The sequence below is a fragment of the Octopus bimaculoides genome, chromosome 2 (assembly GCF_046866305.1).
Source record: "Octopus bimaculoides isolate indiv1 chromosome 2, ASM4686630v1, whole genome shotgun sequence".
NCBI lineage: Eukaryota > Metazoa > Mollusca > Cephalopoda > Octopoda > Octopodidae > Octopus > Octopus bimaculoides.
In genome coordinates this window covers 127738201-127751780 of record NC_142929.1, presented here as the reverse complement: position 1 = coordinate 127751780, position 13580 = coordinate 127738201, and the positions used below count along the sequence as shown (strand labels likewise).

General features: G+C 36.3%; 1 protein-coding gene across 8 annotated transcripts in view; it reads left to right on the top strand.

Annotated features, from left to right (window-relative positions):
- LOC106871219 (uncharacterized) overlaps window positions 1–13580 on the top strand; it is a 184726-nt gene that overhangs the window by 46581 nt on the left and 124565 nt on the right. For 5 of the 8 annotated variants that reach the window (XM_089347661.1, XM_089347665.1, XM_014917567.3 and 2 more), the window contains exon 2: window positions 2089–2161. The gene's annotated coding sequence lies outside the window, so the exon portion shown is untranslated. The remainder of the gene's footprint in view (window positions 1–2088; window positions 2162–13580) is intronic. The other 3 variants (XM_089347662.1, XM_014917568.3, XM_089347663.1) reach the window with 1 other exon arrangement.

Genomic DNA, 13580 nt, shown 5'->3' with positions numbered 1-13580 from the left:
TTTAAGATTTGAATGATGTCATCATCATCATCATCATTTAGCATCTGCTTTTCATGTTGGCATGGGTTAGACGGTTTGACTGGAACTGGTAAGTTGGAGAGCTGTACCAGGCTCCAGTCTGATTTTGGCTTGGTTTCTACTGCTGGATGCCCTTCAAAATGGCATTGTATGGTGGATATGAAAGGCCAGATATGGCTGGTTTAGATGCTGAAGGGTTAAATTCTCTCCATGTAACTGTCATGCTTTGGGTGGTAAGAAGTTTGGTTCCCAGCCACATGGTTCTGGGTTCAGTCACACTGCGTGACACCTTGGACAAGTGTTCTATAATAGTCTCAGGCCAACTAAAGCCTTGTGAGTAGATTTGGTAGATCGAAACTGAAAGAAGCCTGTTGCATATATGTATGTGTGCATGTGCCTATGTTTGTCCACCACCATTGCATGATCACTTAAGATGTTGTGCTTATGTCCCATTAATTTAGTGGTTCGGCAAAAGGCCCCAATAGAATAAGTACTAGGCTTATAAAAAAATAAGTACTGGAGTTGAATCATTTGACTGGAATTCTTTAAGGCAGTGCCCCAGCATGGCCACAGTTTAATGACTCAAATGAGCAAAAGAGTGATAATCAATCCTTATTTGTTTAATTACTGTCATTCCATAGCCATTCTAAGTTTTCATGTTGTTGCCAACATCACAATATTTCATTATTTCACAAATTTTTATTTCTCATTGTGAAAGCTGAAAGAGAATATCTAAATATGTAGCCAATGCATTTACTATTTAAGCATCGAACTCTGGAATTTAACTATTTCATCATCATCATCCAGTATTTTAAATCCGGGTTTTGTCCCTGTTAACAGGGGTAGCTGGATCTACTTCAATACCTTAGCAACTGAGGCAGGCAGGTGCAGCCCACCTCAACCTTTGGGCTGGCTGGTTGGTGCCCATTCTCCCTTGCTATCATGAGGCTTTTTTGGAGCTGGATTTTCTACAGGAAGCATGCCCTTGCTTACCCCGAACCTCAGTTTCTAGACATGAGTGGTCCCGAGACCAAGGCCTCTACCACGATTTTTAAGAAATGTGGTGGAAAACTAGCTCAGGAAGGCAGGGACATTATTCCTTGAGAACCCTTTTGGAGCCACGCTACCTATTTCATTATTAATATACATTTTCCGAAATCTAAACAACTATCAATCTGTAATTTGTTCTAGTTAAGTCACAAGCATAGCCACACAGTCAAGAAGTTCACTTTGTCACCAACATGGTTTATGGTTTGCTCTCACTGCATCGCTCTCTGGACTGGTCACTTCTACTATGGCCTTAGGCTGACCAATGCTTAGTGAGTGGAATCGCTAGATGGAAGCTATAAGCTCATTGTGCTTCTGTGTTTATATCTATATGTGCATGTGTAATTTGTGTATTTTTACTTGTCTTTCATTATCTTATTCCTTTTGAAATACACTGCATTTATTTCAATTATTTTGAAAATAATGATGAATTTAGTAACTGTCTTTACTAAGATGGTTTTTGGATCATGAAATTGACATGAAATTTTAATGGAAGATTTTAATTTCAATCACTTAAAATCGGGGAATCTGCATCCTATAACCAAAAGTGGTTTCAGGCATTTTGGTATCAAAAGATGTCACCCATACATGTATGTAAATTGCTTACAATTTTCTGTGAAAACATGTCTGGCCATTGAGCTTGTCATTATGCAGTGTGAAGATCACACACACACACACACCACTCACACACATGACAGATTTCTGTCAGTTTCCATCTATTAAATTGGCTACCGAGGCTTTGGTTGGCTCTTAGCTATAGAAGAAGTGACTTGTGCAAGGCCCCATGCAGTGGGACACCGAACCAGAAACCATGTAGTTGGGAAGCAAACTTGTTAATCACAAAGCTGTATCTACATCTGTCATGTAGGAATCTGATATTTTTGTAGAATTGTCTGTTGCTTAGACTACACATATTTTTTCCCAAACCACCGGACATGTATATTTTGATATCACAGGCTTACACCCCTATTTTAAAAAATTTAATAGTATTAATTTAATCTCAGTATTTTATTTTTATTTCAGGTGCCATGCTTGAGAAAAATTAAACTTCATAAATTGCTTTCCAAGAATGGATAATAAACAAAGCATTAGGTTGGTGCGTATTTTCTTTATATTTTTATTTTTCTACATTAGATATTGCAAAAGAAAAAAAAAGTAATGTAAAATAACCAAGCCCTATAATAATTTGATGGTAATTATACACAATATTTTTCTTTTTACTTCAGGTACTCCTCTAAGTATTTTAGAAATTTATATTTTAATGACTTGATGAATGAGCAAAAATATATACAACACCATTTGTTTCGCAGTTAGCTTAAATGTCAGGGCTGAGTACCATCACAGTAATACTTGATAATCTAAATACATCTTATAGAGCAACCCTATAGGATTGTTTTTTAGTTACCTCTGCTTTCGCTAAGGCGGAGGTATTGTTTTTAGTCATGTTTGTTGGATTGTTTGTTTGTCCGTCGACAAGATATCTCTAGAACCGCTAGATTGATTTGGATGAAACTATCAGAGATGTTTGGCCTCGTGACTGACACAAACTGATTAGATTTTGAGATCAATACGGTACCAGACAAGGATTCTGGGTTATTTTTCCTGTTTTTTTGAGAGAGGTTGGGTTCATTTTTAGTATTCTCGTTTGTGAGAGCATTTGAGTTTATTTCAGATATTCTCATTTTAAAAATCATCTCTGGCTAATCGTTGAGAGGATGTTGGTGTTGCCTTGGTGTGGAGGTTTGCGCTCTCTGGGTGCTCTTGTTTGTTATTGAATTCAGATAGTTTTCTTTGCTGTATTATTTTAGTTATTTTGCCCTGTACTTCCTAAATTTCTCAATACTTAAGGATGCAGTTGTGACTGTATAGTAAAATAGTTGTGTGTTTAGAAGTTTGCTTCTCAAACACATGGTTTTGAGTTCAGTTTCAGTGCGTGATACCTGGAAGTAATACAGCCACAGGTTGACCAAAGCTTTGTGGGTGAATTTGGTTGAAGAGCACGTGATAGTGTCACCATCATGCAAGCAGTGTCCTTTGTTTCCTATTTGTCTAGTTATGGGGAAATTTTACCTTATTTAGAAACAAGTGAGGGTTGGTGACAGGAAGGGCATCCAGTATGTACGTGGGTTAATTTGTTGGACTGAAATTCTTCCAGGCAGTGCTACAACATCTCCACAATCTAAATGACTGCAAAAAAGTCAAAGGAAACACACTTTTTATGTTGCCTAACTGTATATGCTATGTATACATTGTGTTACATATTTTATGGTTTAATGTCTGCATTATCTTCATGTTATTTTAAAATTTTTACTGAGAAAAATGGGAGGTCAAGATTCATTTTTTTCTATGATCTAAGTGAAGTGCAGTAATTTCAACCAGAATGAAAAAGTCTCATCGTAGCATAGACTGAGTTCACTGAGAACTTACCTGATTTATGATCCTCACTGTAAATACTTGTGTGTGTAATTATGTATCCTGTTCATACACAGGCACATGCACATGGTTTGGTAATTGACTACATTAGTGTAAATTGGATAAGAAAAAGAGAGAAAATAAAAATAAGGCATATGTTGGTATGCATGGAAAGAAGTTGAAAGTAATGTTAAAGGTAGTGGCCATTTACTGAAGGAGAAAATGTTATGTCTGTAATGTGTATTTGTATATTTGTATACAATTTTAATAGCATTTTCATCCATTTATTTCATTACTTTCATCCTTTAAGCATCTGCTTTCTTTTAAAGTTGTTTGCATTGCTCTCTTTCGAACCTTGCATTTTTCATCCATAAAATGACAGGACACTGACCTTAGAAAAAATGTGAAGGAAGCATTAAAAAGAAAATATTCTATGAAAGTGAGCTGTATTATACTCATTTGCTCTGTATTTGATTTAACATTTTGAAAGTTTCATCATCTACTTGATTGATGTAGTTAAAGTTGATGTTTTTTGGACTTGTTCTGTGATTGATTGCAGAATTTTAAAAATGAAAATTTCTTGGAAGTTGTCTTTTTGAAATTAACTTGTCTGTTTTTTTTGTTGTTTTTTTTTCTTTCTTTCTTTTCCAACTTTTGGAGTACATTCTTTTAATTTCCCTTCAACTTATATTTAGGGCCAGAAAAATATCTGACATACCATCCATTTAAATTTGTAAACCAAAATGCAGTATCCATATCTTAATGTCAAAAGCAGTGAGCTGGCAGAATTAACACACTTGGCAAAATGCTGAGCAGTATTTCATCTGAGTTCAGATTCCGCCGAGGTTGACTTTGCCTTTTGCCTTTTCGGGGTACTTTAAAATAAGTGCCAGTTGATTACTAGAGGTCAATGTAATCAACTTATTCCTTCCTCAAAATTGTTGGTCTTGTGCAAAAATTTGAAACCAATATCTAAATGTCAATGTAAATTGTAGTTTGTTTATTCAGTCATACATCTGGGTTTGGTTTTGTTTGTTCCACCCTGACTCCATTCAGACAGGTGAGAGTATTTTACTGCGATAGTTTTACAGCTGAATGCACTGCTGTGGGTTCAGTCCCACTATGTGGAATTTTGAGTGTGTGTCTTCTATAAGCTCTGACCTGATCACAGCTTTGTTTGTGTGTGTGTCTTTGTCTCGACATCATGTGATATTTGTAAGTGAATGTCATTCATTCTCAATATTCTGTGAAAGCATGTTTGGTCATGAGGGAAATATTACTTAGTTTGGAAACAAGTAAAGGTTGGTGATAGGGAAGGGCATCCAGCTGGAGTAAATCTGCCTCAATAAACTTCATCTGACCCATGCAAGCAGGAAGAGTGGACATTAAAGCACTGATGATGGCAATGATGATGTTACCTTCCTGTTGCTAATCCTTAACTGTGTTTTCAAGAAACAGATCTCTGATTTCATACAAAGGTGCAAACCTAGTGAACAATTTGTTGTCAGGAGAAATAACTACAACATCTTGTAGCTTGTGATATTTGGTGAAACACATATTTAAACATAGGCATACGACAAGATTCTTTGAGATTCTGTCGACTGACTCCACTCATATGGCTTTGGTTGGCCCTAGGCTCTAGTAGCTACACCATGAGACTGAACCCCAATCTATGTGGTTAGAAAACAAACTGCTTAACCATACAGCCATGTATGCACCTCCAATTTATTTTATTTAAATTGAAAATTACCAAAATTATGTTTTATTTTGACATTTAATTTACTATCTGCCTGTGTTGTTTAGGAAAGAAAACTTATCCAATAGAATAGGTTCATATGTCAAATTCTTAAATCTGCTCCAGATATTTGTGTTTCTCAACAAATCAGTTAATTGATCTTTAGAGAATAGGTAGCAGATTTATCTAGAGATTATTGCCAACCATTGACTAATGTTCTATAAGTTGAATCAGATAGTGTTTGAAAGAAAATAATTTAAACGTGGTGAGTGCCAGAGAGAATAATTCTGGCAGTTTACTTTTAATATTAATGCTTAATAATGTGAAGGTAGCAAGCTGGCAGAATTGTTAGCATGCCCACAAAATGCTCAGTGGGATTCACAATGCAAGTTCAAATTCTACCAAGGCCAGTTTTGCCTTTCATCCTTTAAGGTCCAATAAACTAAGTAGCAGTTGAGCACTGGGGTCGATGTAATCGGGTTACCCCATCCCCAGAACTTGCTGGCCTTATGCCAAAATTTGAAACCAATATTAATGTAAAGGCCTGAACATTACACAAACTTACTGATTGGCCAAAATCTCAGATAGGATGTATAATAGATGCAACCAGTCCCAAAGATTAAAAAAAAAAAAAGAGCTAAGATTTTTGTATGTGATAATGTATGTGGTGTGTTTGAATATGTATGTAGGCGTGTAGATAAATGGTTAGGGTGTTAGTCATGTATTGGATTCTTGGACCAGGAAGCATGTTGTGTTTTTGAATAAGACAATTTTACATTGTTCTATTATGCTCAACTTAAATGAGTAACTGCAGGATACTGGTTGGCTCCTGTCACTGTCCTGCAGTCACATCTTGCTTGTTCCTTTGGGTCAAGTGTGTGAGGACCAAGTGCTTATCTATGTCTGCCCATGACTACATAAGCACCTAAAATAATTAGTAAAAGCATGGTACATGCTCCATGTTATGCTCACAAATGATGGCCATGTGGCAGTAATTTTTCACATGTATTTACATACGTGCATGTAGGTATTTATTACTATAACTCTGGGCTGACCAAAGCCTTCTTAGTGAATTTGATAATCAGAAATTGACATGCCCTTCTCATTGTATTTATGCACATATATGTATATGCATACGCTTTCTTGTGTATCTGCTTGTCTTCACAACACAGGCCAGTTGTAAACAAATGGTAACAATTGTTAGTTTTCAGTGAAAAACCTGCCTGCATTAGGAAAAAATATTATCTTGCTCAGAATCATGTGAGCATCTGGTTGTAATAAATATACCTCGATCATTTCGTCTGACCTATGCAAGTTTTAATATCCTAAAACAAATGTGAATACATACACTGTTATATATTCACTTTCGCTTATTATTAACTGCCTTAATCTTGCCAATGTCAGAGGGCCTGTGGAGGCCATGGATACAGCACCTTCCCACAGATGAAATCAATTAAAAAATAGTAACCAGAAGCTCTAAGCTTTGTTTACTGACCAATCTCTACTCTCTGGATTCAACCTCCTGTCTCATACAAGCAAATAGAATGTCAGTGGTCAGGTTGCACTAATAATGAATTCTATTATTACTAGATATTTACCAAGTAAAAGTAAATATAACCAAGTGTTTTTAATAGCTACAATGTTTCTAACGCAGTGATATTGTTTTGTGCGCGCGTGTGGTGGGAGTGTTTAGAAATTAGCTTTGAAATCATATAGTTGTGATTTCAGTCTCATTGTGCAGTTCTTTGGGCAGTTGTCATCTTTTAGGCCTAGGGTTACCAAAGTCTCTTGAGTGGATTTGGTTGGTGGAAACTGAAAAGAAAGTCCATGATGTGTGTGTGTGTGTGTGTGTGTGTGTGTGTGTGTCTTAACAAAACACATTTAGTGCTGTTCATCTGCAATCTTCTGTGGAAACATGCAGCTATTGTACTGTTTGTGGTTTAAGTACATGGGCAATTGTTACCTTGCTTGGAACCAGGTGAGGCATGACAACAAAAGAAGCATCTGGTCATAGAAAATCTGTTACAATAATTTTTTCCTGGCTCATGGAAAAGTGGATGTTAAAACAATGATAATGATATGTGTGTGTTTGTAGGTGCAGGCATGGCTGTATAGTTTAGCTGTTTGCTTCCCAATCACATAGTTTTGGATTCAGTCCCATGTGGCATCTTGGGCAAGTGTCCTCTACTTATTGTCCTGGGCCAACCAAAGCTTTGTATGTGGATTTAGTAAACTGAAACTGAAAGAAGTCTGTCATGCTTGTGTGTGTGTCCCCCTTAGTCTTGATATCACATGAGAATTATAAATAAGTGTCACTGAGATGTCAGTCATGCAGGTAGCCATATACGGAATAGAGGTTAGCAATTTAAGTTAGCAAATAGATGAGCTGATATCTACAGTCTGTTTTATAATTTGGGAAGAAAGCATAAATAAGTTGTAGGCTGGATTAAGAGCAACTTGTGTTGTGATTGGTTGGCTTAGGTTGAACACAGTTGTATTATGATTGATTGTCAATTAGTGAGGAGTGGTTAGTTATGTAGTGGGTGTGGTTAAACTTTAAGGAATGGCTATAGTAGCCGATAAAAAATTTATTGGCAACTGTAATTGTACTAACGAGTAAATTGATAGGGGTCATACAAGTTTTTAACCACTTCTCTCTACTAATTTGATCCACCTCATTAATGCAAACAGGTGCCTATGTAATCTCTACATAAATAGAAAAGGATGGAATGTACCAGTTGGTTCCACTCCTAGCTGGGATACTTCTCAGGAACTGTATCCATATGGTATCTGCCTATGGAAACCTTATATATCATCATCATCATTTAGCATCCATTTTCCATGCTAGCATGGATTGGATAGTTGACAGGAGCATGTAAGCCGGAATGAGATTGTCACAATGAGATTTTCCTAAACTAGAAAACCCAGTTTGCATAAATAGCATATTATTGGCTGTTAGTTCATTTAATTATTAATTAAATGTTTTTTTTTTTTGAGACTAATAATATTGTTGAATAAATTTGTTGTAATAATACAAATTCTTTTATATTCCATCATTATCATTATTTAACATCTATATTCCCTGCTGGCATGGGTTGGCTGATTTTAACAGGATCCTGCTTTGGTAAGGATTGTACTGCTGGATGCCCTTCCTAACAGTACCATTGCATTTATTAGAAGTTCTGATGTGCCCATTCCACAAGTATTCTTCATGTTGGACTGTCTAAATATGCTCAACACTTTACATGTATTTTACGTTTGTTCCAGAGTATTCTTTAGAGATAATTTCGTATGTTTTAACAACAATCATGCCACATGAGAAAACAGTACTATGGCAATACCTTTGGCAGCTGTTGATCATATGTGTAATACCTTCCACTGATCTATGGAGTTAACATTTTCTATCACATAATTGAGGTTTTAGGTACCTTTTATTCATCAGGTTTATAGAACCAGTCTGTTGCTCTTCCATTTCAGAAGCATAACATTGAAGACGTATGTCTGTATTTTCTCCGTGTTTGTGAGTTGTAGTGTTGTATTTTAACTGGCTACCTGCTCAATGGCAAGGGTTGTAAAGAAAGTAATTGAAAAATACTATCTTTGCTCTTTTCATCATCATCTTTACTCTTTACAGTCAATAAATTGTTAAATCTGAACACACTCGCATACACCCTTTTTCAGATTTAACAGTTTAATGATTGTGAAGATGTGTAGTTGTAGGCATAGCTGTACAGTTAAGAAGTGATTTTGAGTTCAACTCCACTGGCATGGCACCTTGGGCAAATGACTTCGATTATGGCACTAGGCCAACCAAGGCCATGTAACTAGATTTGATTGGCAGAAACTGAAAGGAGCCTGTTGTGTTGTGTGTTTGTGTGTACACACTGATGCTTGGGTTTGTGTGAGTTTTTTTTTCTTTTGATCTGAGCCAAAAATTAAATGTGTGACATTTTAAATTTGTTCTTATTTATATTTTTAAATTCCACCAGTGATATTTTGGTCCATTAGATACAATGTATCTTTATTGGTTGGTTTTATTGGCGCATCCCTGCCACATGGTTTTGGGTTCTCTCTCACTGCATGGGACTTTAAGCAAGTGTCTTTTACTATAGCTCTGGGTCGACCAAAGCCTTATAAATGGATTTGATAGGTGGAAACTAAAAGAAGCCCATTGTGTGTGTGTGGTTTACTGTGCCCTTGCCTTGACACTGTATGGTAGTTGTGAGCAAGTGGTGTCTATGAAAGCATGTTGGGTCATGGGGAAATTTATTTTACAGGGAAACAGGTGAGGGTTGGTGACAGGAAGTGCATTAAGTAGTAGAAAATCTGTCACAACAAATTCCGTCTGACCCATGCAAGCTTGGAAAGATGAACATTAGAATGAAAACAGTTTTATTCCAGACTGCTTTGTATATTACATCATTTATCATAAGAAAACAATATCCTTAGGACATCATCTTGTAGTTGACAGTTGTGTGCCCAGCTTCTTGAGTTTTAGCATTACATAACCTATACTCCTTGTCAGTTAATGCTTTGTCTTTTGCGTAGAAAGTGCTTCGTGGGAATTTCTTGGCTTTGGATTTTCTGAAGTAACTTTTGACTTGTTGATACTTCATACCAGATTTTTAGTGTTGTTTATTCCCATTGCAGCTTATTTTTTAGTTTCAATTACCAACACACAACTTTCTCAATGAACTGGCCTATTTTTTTTTTATTTGTCATATGTAGGATTTTCCCATGTTCCTTGGAGAGGTTGATATTAAATTTATATTTTAGGCCTCTTCTCAAGTTCATTAACAATCTCTCTCTTTCTCTCTCTCTCTCTCTCTCTGTATGTCTATATACATTCACACATATACATATATATACACATAGGCATAGGAGTGGCTGTGTGGTAAGTAGCTGGCTTACAAACCACATGGTTCTGGGTTCAGTCCCACTGTGTGGCACCTTGGGCAAGTGTCTTCTACTATAACCTCGGGCCAACCAAAGCATTGTGAGTGGATTTGGTAGACGGAAACTGAAAGAAGCCCTTCGTATATATGTATACATATATATATATGTATACATATATATATATGTATACATATATATATATATGTATGTGTGTGTATATGTTTGTGCGTCTGTGTCCCCCCCCCAAAAAAAAAACATCGCTTGACAACCGATGCTGGTGTGTTTACGTCCCCGTAGGTTAGCGGTTCGGCAAAAGAGACGGATAGAATAAGTACTAGGCTTCCAAAGAATAAGTCCTGAGGTCGATTTGCTTGATTAAAGGCGGTGCTCCAGCATGGCCACGGTCAAATGTCTGAAACAAGTAAAAGAGAGATCATACACAGGCATGGTTTCTATTTTTATGTCACTCTGTGGCACCTAGGGTAAATATCTTCAGCTATAGCTTTAAGCTGATCCATTCTGTTGTGGAAGAAACTGTGCAAAAGGCCATCATATTTTGTGTGTGTGTGTGTGTGTACGCCTGCATTCTGTGTCTTTGTAAGAAACAGGGAAAAACTGATGTGATGTTGACATTCCCTGTTAATTTAACCTGCAGCTCTGCATTTTTGAAGCCAAGTGGAATATAAAAAAGAAAAACCCATACTTGAGTATGGGTTAGAGGCAGGAATGGTATCAGACTGAAACATTGTCTCAAAGATAAGCATTCTATGCATGGTGGTGGTGGTGGTGGTGGTGGTGGGTATCAACCAAATAATATAACCAACATGCTGAAGGATTTAAAAGCATGGCAACATCAGAGGTGTCTTAATTCTTCACTCGAAGACTTTGTTCCGAGTACATTTACAACATCTGGATTGTGGTGAAAAGGCATGGAAGATTGCATGAGAGAACAACATTGTAAAAGCCAGTAAACATGCTTGCTTTTTTTTTTATGTAGGCTTCATGTGTTTACGATTTGATCAGATATCCACCTGTCTCATTTTAGTAATCAAGGTTTAACTGTATATGGCTATGTTAGTGTGTGTGTGTGTACGTATGCATGTAAGTGCATGTGTATATATGCATGTTTTATATATATATATATATATATATATATATATATATATATATATATATGCAAATATGTGTATATGTATACATGTGTTCGTGTGCATGCATACACAGCTTTTTGTATGCATGTGTACCCACAAACACATGCATGTTTATTTTTGTATGTATACCTGTCACACACACACACACACACACACACATAATGTGTGTGTGTGTGTGTGTGTGTGTTATCTGTACTTATGTGTTTGTGTATGTACATAGTGGTAATATATCACCTTGATATTTTTGATGCAAAGATAGAACTATGATATGCTTGCTTTGTTGAAATATTCATTTTAAATATTCTATTACATTATGAATAAATAGTTGGTAAAGTACACTATTTCATTGACAGACACTTTTTCATTGATTTTTACTTTTTGTACATATTTATTGATAAGTCCATCTATATAGAAATAAATGTTCCACATATGGAATGATTCCACTTGTTTGGATCCTAATGAATTTATGTTGAAATAAAGAACCTTCTCACATATTAAATAATTTTGTTGTATTTAATAATTTTTAGATGCAGCATTTTTCTCCAAGTGCACTTTAGCATTCTTTTGATTAACTGCATTTCATTACTGATAACCACACATCTACCCTGAACTTTTAAAGAGCTAAAGATATGCAACCATATGACTATTTTATCATTATCTTTAATGGTAAATGGGTTTATATATATATATATATATATATATATATATATATATATATTCCTATATGTAGCTTTCCTAGTTTACCTGTTCATCCATTTTCCTTCAATCAAAAATAACATGTATATTTTAAAAATATAGAATCTTTTCTGCCAAAATTTTGGCTGATTATAGGGAAAATTGAGTTTTGCAATTGCTGTATTAATTTGTGGATAAATCTCGTCTCTAATTTAATGTCAAATCTTCACATGAAATTTTTATCCCTTCATGGTTTTAGGGTTAGGGTTAAGGTTCGTTGCTCCTTAGTTTTGTTTTTTTTCTTTACTGTTAAAATCAAGTATAAAATAGTGTGACTTATACAGAGTAAAATACGATGGTAAATTAATGGGACGTCCTATGTATAAGCTCAGAATCCACATATCCCTACTGATATTTTTACACAGACATTTTTCAAATAAAAACAATATGTTTTTCTAGTCAATATTTCATTAAACTGACCAGTAGCTGATTTTGAATTGTGGTTCCAGAATTTGATGAAATTTAGCAGAAAAATAAATTTTTTTTTTTTTTTTTTCTTAAATGTTTTTTTTTCTATCCCTCAGAAATAGGATATATCTTGATAATATAAATTATATATGATAGATCGCTAGCCACTACACATTCTTTATTTTCTCTCCTTGCTTCTTTCTGTGTTCCTTTCTGCGGAAGAACGTAGGCTCGAAACATTAAAAACTTTTTCACTTCCCAAGCGTGATACTAATACATCTGTTTCTTGTCTACACCACCTGTCTTCGTCTTTTGTTTTTATGTGCATTCTCCCTATATATATATATATATATATATATATGGGAGAATATACAAAAAATAACAACAGACGAGGACAGGTGGTGTAAATAACAAAAGTATATATTAGTATGACGCTCGGGAATACGGAAAGTCTTTGACGTTTCGAGCTACGCTCTTCAACAGAAAGAATACGGAGACAAGGAGAAAAACACGGAGAAAAAAAATTGAATAGTGTTCAGTCAACGGTCAATCATAATAATGGCCGATCATAACAATGACTGACCGGAAGTTAGAAATTCTTATTTCAGGAGAGCTAAGAAAGGGGGAGATAACAAACGGTGATCGGGAACGAGGGGCTGTGTGTGGGAGGTAGACTGCTGGTGACCTTGACGTATGTAGTGTGAAAATGGGGGAAGGGAGAAAGGAAGAAAGTAGTTGGTCAGTTGTAGTGTGTGCGTGGTGTGATGCGAGGGTATTGGTGTGCATGGTGTGATGCAAGGGTATTGGTGTGGTGTGATGTGAGGGTGTTGGGAGGTGGGGAAGGCATGGGTGGAGTGTGGGGTAGAGGTAGGGGTATGTGGGTAGGGTGGGGTATGTGGGTAGGGGTGGGTGGTGGGTGTAAGGAATTGGATGGGGTGGAGTGGGAAGGTAGAGTAGGAGTGTGTTGGGGTGTGGTGGGATGAGCTTATGAGGGGGTGTTGACGAGGAGGGAGAAGGGGAAGGTGGATGTAAGAGAGGGGGAAGATGGGTATGGGAGGGGAGAGGAAGAGAGGAGGGTGGGTATAAGAGAGGGAAGGGGGATTGAGAGAGGGGGAAGGTGGGTATGGGGGGAGAAAGAGAGGAAGAGAAAGAGAGTGAGAGAGAGGGAAGAAGAAAGG